This window comes from Macaca thibetana, chromosome 14, assembly GCF_024542745.1.
Source record: "Macaca thibetana thibetana isolate TM-01 chromosome 14, ASM2454274v1, whole genome shotgun sequence".
Classification (NCBI taxonomy): domain Eukaryota; kingdom Metazoa; phylum Chordata; class Mammalia; order Primates; family Cercopithecidae; genus Macaca; species Macaca thibetana.
The window spans coordinates 79,433,567-79,440,611 of NC_065591.1; the positions used below are offsets into that span (position 1 = coordinate 79,433,567).

A 7,045-nucleotide genomic window follows, 5' to 3' on the forward strand; every position below is an offset into this window, starting at 1 on the left:
ACTTTGATTCTTTCCTCTTTATCATTTGTGTATTTGCCCTACCAGTGAGTTTTACACTTTTGTGTGTTATCATGATAGTGATTATCATCTTTTTGCTTCTAGATGCAGAACTTTCTTAAACATTTTTTATAAGGCCAGTCTAGTGACAATTTTACTCAGTTTTTGCTTACCTGAGAAAGCGTTTTTGAAGGATAACTTTTCTAAGTATGGCATTCTTGGCTTGCAATTGTTTTCTTTTAGTACTTTTAATATATCATCCCATTCTCTCCTTGCCTGTAAGGTTTCTACTGAGAAATCTATTGTTATTCTAATGAGGATACCTTTATATTGACTTAATACATTTCTCTTGTTTGTTTTTGTTTTTTTTTTTTTTTTTTTTTTTTAAATTCTCTTTGCCTTTGACTATAATATGCCTCAGGGAGGACCTTTTTGGGTTGAATCTACTTGGGACTTTTCAGCTTCCTGGATCTGGACATCCATATTTCTTCTCAGAATTGGAAAGTTTTCAGCTATTATTGCAGTAAATAGATCTTCTATGCCTTTGCCTATCTGTTTTCCTTCTGGCATCACTATAAAATGAATGTTTGTTACTTAATGATGTACTACAATTCTTGTAGGTTTTCTTTACTCTTTTTTATTTTTATTTATTCTAACTGGATAAATTTTAAATGACCTATCTTCAAGTTCAGAGATTCTTTCTTTTGCTTTATCAAGTCTGCTTTTGAAGGTCTTGATTGCATTTTTTTTTATTCATTTAATTCTTTAACTGCAGGATTTCAGTTTGGTTCTTCATTATGGTATCTATCTTTTTGTGGAATTTCACTTTTATATAAAAATACGGAATGTTTTACAAATTTGCATGTCATTCTCATGCAGGATTAGCTAATCTGCTAATCTCCTCTTTTTTGTTCCAGTTTTAATATTTGTGCTGCTGAAGTGAGCACAGGATGTTTACTCTTATCATAACAAGTCAGTACTTTACTAAAGGTAGTAGCCAGTGCAGTAAGTCACAGAAAATAAATAAAAGGCATGTGGAGGAAAAAGGCAAACAAACATTTGGGCAACATGCTTGTGTGTATTAAAAATTCTGAGTTTAAAACATGTACACTAGAACTAATAAAGAAATTTAGCAAAGTCATAATACACAAAGTGAATAGACAAAATAAACTGTTTTATAAACTATCAACAATTTGAATATGAAATTAAATAATACAGTGTGTCATAAAAATATGAAATATTTAGTAAAAGATATGCAATAACTCTACATTTAAAACTATAGAACACTGCTTAAAAAATTAAGAAAGACCTAAATATGTGGAACAATGTATTCTACTGGGATTGGGAGACTTAGTACTACATTGTTAATTTGGTAATTCTTCCTAATCTGATGTATAGATTCACTGTGACCACAATCAAAAACTCATGTGGCTGTTTTGGTAGAAATTACTGGTTCTATTTTGAAATTTATATGCAATGCAAATAATCCAGAATAGACAAAACAATTCTGAAAAAGAAGAACAGAGTTGGGTAACTTAAGTTTATTGACTTTAAGACTAATGATAAAGTTACAGTAATCAGAGTTTAGAAATATATGATTCACACTTATATGGTTATATAATTTTTGACAAAGTTACCAAGGTAATTCAATGGGGGTAGAGGTAGTCTTTTTAACAAATGGTTCTGAAATAAGTGGATATTTTTATAGATAAAATAAACTTTATCTTTTACCTTTTATAGCACATCATAATTTATATAAAATTAATTATGGACTTCAATGTAAATATTAAAATTATGAAATATCTAGAAGAAAATATAGAAAAATATTATTCCCTAGGAATGGGCAGACATTTCTTGTCTAGTACTCAAGAAACATAAAAAAGTAAATAATTTTAGTAAATTGTACTTTATCAAAATTAAAACTTCTATTCTTAAACAGCACCACTAGGTAAACAAAAGCACAAGTTTCAGGTGGGTAGAGTATATTCTTAGTTCATACTATTGAAAAATGATTTATCTCTAGAATATACAAAGATTCCTATAACTAAATAATTTTAAGATTAAAGTCAAGAAAACTGGATGAAAAACAGATATTTCACATAGGAATATTTTTAAATGGCAAATACACTCATGAAAATGTGTTTGACATTAATTGTCATCTGAGATATGCAAAGAGAAAATATAATGAGAAACCAGTAGACATCTACTATAATGGCTAAAATTACAAGGGGTGATAGCACCAGATGTTAATGGCGATATAGAGCAACCAGAACTTTTATACATTGCTATTTGGAAGTATATTAGTCTATTTTCACACTGTTGGTAAAGACATCTGAGACTGGACAATTTACAAAAGAAAGAGGTTTAATTGGACTGACAGTTCCACATGGCTGGGGAAGCCTCAAAATCACAGCAGAAGTCTAGGAGGAGCAAGTCATGTATTATGTGGATGGTGGCAGGCACTTGTGCAGGGAAACTCCCCTTTTTATAACCATCAGATCTCACAAGACTTATTCACTATCATGAGAACAGCATGGAGAAGACCTGCCCCATGATTCAGTTACCTCCCACTGGGTACCTTCCACAACACATGGGAATTCAAGATGAGATTTGGGTGTGGACACAGCCAAACCATATCATTCTGCTCCAGCCCCTCCCAAATCTCATGTCCTTATATTTCAAAACCAATCATGCCTTCCCAACAGTCCCTCAAAGTCTTAACTCATTTCAGCATTCACTCAGAAGTCCACAATCCAAAGTCCCATTCGAGATGAGGCAAGTCCCTTCCACCTATGAGCCTGTAAAACCAAAAGCTGGTTAGTTACTTCCTAGGTACAATAAGGGTACAGGCATTGGGTAAATAAAGCCATTCCAAATGGGAGAAATTGGCCAAAACAAAGGGGCTACAGGACCCATGTAAGTATGAAATCTAGCAGGGCAGTCAAACCTTAAAGCTCCAAAATGATCTTCTTTGACTCCATGTCTCACATCTAGGTCATGCTGATGCAAGAGGTGTGTTCCCATGGTCTTGGGCTGCTCTGACCCTGTGGCTTTGCAGGGTCCAGCCTCCCTCTCAGCTGCTTTTACAGGCTGGCATTGAGTGTCTATGGATTTTCCAGGCACATGGTGCATGCTGTCAGTGGATCTACCATTCTGGGGCCTGAAGGACAGTAGCCCTCTTCTCACAGCTCCACTAGGCAGTACCCCAGTAGGGACTCTGTGTGGGGTCTCCGACCCCACATTTCCCTTCTGCACTCCCCTAGCCAAAGTTCTCCATGAGAGCCCCATACCTGCAGCTAACTTCTGTCTGCACATCCAGGCATTTCCCTAAATAGTCTGAAATTTAGGTGGAGATTTCCAAACCTCAATTACTGACTTCTGTGCATCTGCAGGTTCAACACCACATGGAAACTGTGAAGGCTTGAAGCTTTCAACCTCTGAAGCCATGGCCCGAGCTGTACATTGGCCCCTTTTAGCCATGGCTGGAGCAGTTGGGATGCAGGGCGCCAATTTACCTAGGCTGCACACAGGACTGAAACCCCAGGCCTGGCCCATGAAACCACTTTTTCCTCCTAGACTTCTGGGCCTGTGATGGGAGGGGCTGCTGTGAAGACCTCTGACATACCCTGGAGACATTTTCCCCATTGTCTTGGGGATTAACATTCGGCTCCTTGTAACTTATGCAAATTTCTATAGCCAGCTTGAATTTCTGCTCAGAAAATGGGTTTTTCTTTTCTATTGCATTGTCAGGCTGAAAATTTTCTGAATTTTTATGCTCTGCTTCCCTTATAAAACTGAATGCCTTTAACAGCACCCAAAACATCTCTTGAATGCTTTGCTGCTTAGAAATTTCTTCTGCTAGATACCCTAAATCATCTCTCTCAAGTTCAAAGTTCCACAAATCTCTAGGGCAGGGGCAAAATGCCATCAGTCTCTTTGCTAACACATAACAAGAGTGACTTTTGCTCCAGTTCTCAACAAATTATTTATCTCCATCTGAGAACACTTCAGCCTGGATTCCATTGTTGATATAATTTTCAGTGTTTTTGTCAAAGCCATTCAACAAGTCTCTAGGAAGTTCCAAAGTTTCCTAAATTTTCCTGTCTTCTTCTAAGCCCCCCAAAACCTCTATTGTTACCCAGTTCCAAAGTCAATTCCACATTTTTGGGTGGCAACACCCACTCTACTGTTACCAATTTACTGTATTCATTTTCATGCAGCTGATGAAGACTTACCCAAGACTGGGCAATTTATGAAAGAAAGAGGTTTAATTGGACTTACAGTTCCACATGGTTGAGGAAGCCTCACAATCATGGAAGAAGGCAAGGAGAAGCAAGTCACGTCTTACTTGGTTGGTGGCAGACAAAGAGAGGAGCGTTTGTGCAGGGAAACTCTCCTTTTTATAACCATCAGATCTTGTGAGACTTATTCACTGTCACCAGAACAGCATGGGAAAGGCCTGTCCCCATGATACAATTACCTCCCACTGGTTCCCTCCCACAACATGTGGGAATTCAAGATGAGATTTGTATGGGGACACAGCCAAGCCATATCAGGAGGGTAAAATAATTCAGTTATTTTAAGTTAGGTGATTTCTTATAAAGTTAGACCTAGACATACTCTATCACTCTGCAATTCCACTCCTAGGTGTTTATCCAAGAAAAATAGAAACACACAAGTCACCCTCTCACCACACAAAAGGCAAAAGACTTGCATACACACAAAATATTTGCATATATGTGTTAAAAATAGCTTTATTCATAATAGCTGAAATCTGAAAAGGATATAAATGTTCATCAATAAGTGAATGGATAAGCAAATTGTGGCATATTCTTACAATAAAATACTACTCAGCAATAGAATAAAGTAAGTTTTAATAAATTAAATGATGAATGAATCTCAAAATATCCTGATCAAGAAGAGCCAGGCAAAATATGCAAAAATTGTATATTAGTGTAAAATTCCTGAGTAGACAAAAACAATGATGTTGATAGAGACAAGATCAATGGTTGCTTCTGGAAAGGTATAGTGATTTGCCTACAAGGGATCATTCAGGTAATGAAAATGTTCTGTGTCTTGATAGGTGTGTATTCACACAAATGTATATTTCTATCAAAACCTTCTATTCACATATTTCAGATCAATATTTTTACTATAGGTAATTTATACCTCAATAAAAAATATCATGCTAGTGTCAGCTAAAACATCTCACTAGTTAAGCAGAAAGTTTCAAGCCTGCCAGAGAATTCTTTACTTGCTTCAGGGATGAAATATGTAATATAATCACTTTTACACCGGTCAATTGAGACTACTACTTCCAAAGTTATAAATAATGTAGATGGAATGAAAGAATTAAGGGAATGAGGAAGAGATAGACATGGACAGAGGGAGATGAAAAGATGGTAAATGTGGTTTAGTGAGGGTAAACATAGGTCCAGTGGAATTTAATATTCCTCCCAACATGTGTTTATTTTCTTCTCTTTAGGAATCTGTGTCCTTTCTATAAAAATAGAATGCTAAAGCGGGTGAACTTTCTGTCTCTCCCATCTATCTCATGGTGAGGAAGGAAAGGGATGATTCATGGAATGCCTCTTGCTCTTTAGGCTTGGAGGATCCTTTCCCCACATTTTGCTAGTTGTCAATGCATATTATTTAGGAGACCATTTATTAATGTAATAGATATCTGTTGTGCTGCTGTTACATGCATCGGCTCATTTGTTATGCTAAGGATACAACAAATCAGGCAAAGTCCTTGTTCTTTTGAAGTTTAAACTCCATTGCAAATCAAAAGACAACAGTGAGCAAACATGCTAATATATACTATGTATGTGGTGTTAGTGCTTGCAGAAAATAAACCAGAATGAGGGGAATAGGAAGTGATGGGATCGGGCAAGTGGCTTTTTATAGAAGGTGGTCAGGATGCCTTTGCTTAACATGTCTTTTGAGAAGCGGTCTTAAGTAAATGATGGAGTATGTGACACGGCCTCTGATGAGAAAAATACCAGGGGGAGAGAACAACAAGTACAAAGACCATGAGGTGGGAATATGTTTGGTGGTTTGAGGAATACCAAAGTGATCAGTGTGGCTGGAGAAGAGTGAATAGTAGAGTGGTAGGAGGTGAGGTCATTGGAAGGACTTTGGAGGAGCCTGTGTTTTGTTTTTCAGCAGATAGGATTTGACTTGGGTTTTAATGAATAACTCTGGCTACTGTGTGTGTAATATATGATACAGAGCAAGAATAGAATTAGCGAGACCAGTTAGAAGATTACTGCTTCTCTAGACAGATGGTGATGGTGTCTTGGGCCAGGCTGGAACTTGAGCAGGTGAGGGATGTCTAAAGTATACTTGCCTTTATGATGGGTCATAGTCTGTTAGGCACCTTGTCGAGAGTCATCTTGCTCCAACTGTTTCCCTTCTCAAAGCAATCTCTCCTTCTCATAGCTTATGTCTAGCAAGATAAATTTCCACTGCAGGTGGACTCCTGAGGACCTAGCTCAGTGTCTGCAGAGGGTTCACAGTGTAATGGCCATACACAGCACAAGGATGATTCAGGAGCTGGGAAGGCAGTGAGACATCAGGACACATGCCTTCCCTGGTCTATCCTTTCTGCCACTAGCTGGGTTTCTGCTTTGTCACTCGATGTCACTCATACTGTTCAAATTTCTTAATTTTCTGTGAAACAAATGTGATGAACTCTCATTATGAAAGTTCAGACTCATTTCTCTGAAGGAGGATGGTTAGCATGAATGAAAGGTAAAAAGATCCACAACAGATTTATTGCTTCTCTGGAATGTAATAAATGAGCAGCTCCTGAGGGGTCCTGTGGGACTGAAATATAACATGAACATTAAACAGTCTGGGCTTGATGAGATACAAGCAGAGAATGGTTTTATGTTTCACTGCTATCTTAAGTATACACTGGTTCATCTTTTTCTCAAAGTTCTTGATGACATCTTTAGAGGTTATGAAGTTTCTTGATCACATTCAACTCCAAGAGTAGGCCCACTTTGGCTATTAAGCCTCATGCTGTTGTAAAGAGATCCTGCCT

General features: G+C 37.3%; 1 pseudogene; it reads right to left on the minus strand.

Annotated features, from left to right (window-relative positions):
- Positions 1–831: 831 nt before the first annotated feature.
- LOC126936673 (uncharacterized) lies at positions 832–944 on the minus strand (annotated as a pseudogene).
- Positions 945–7,045: the final 6,101 nt, after the last annotated feature.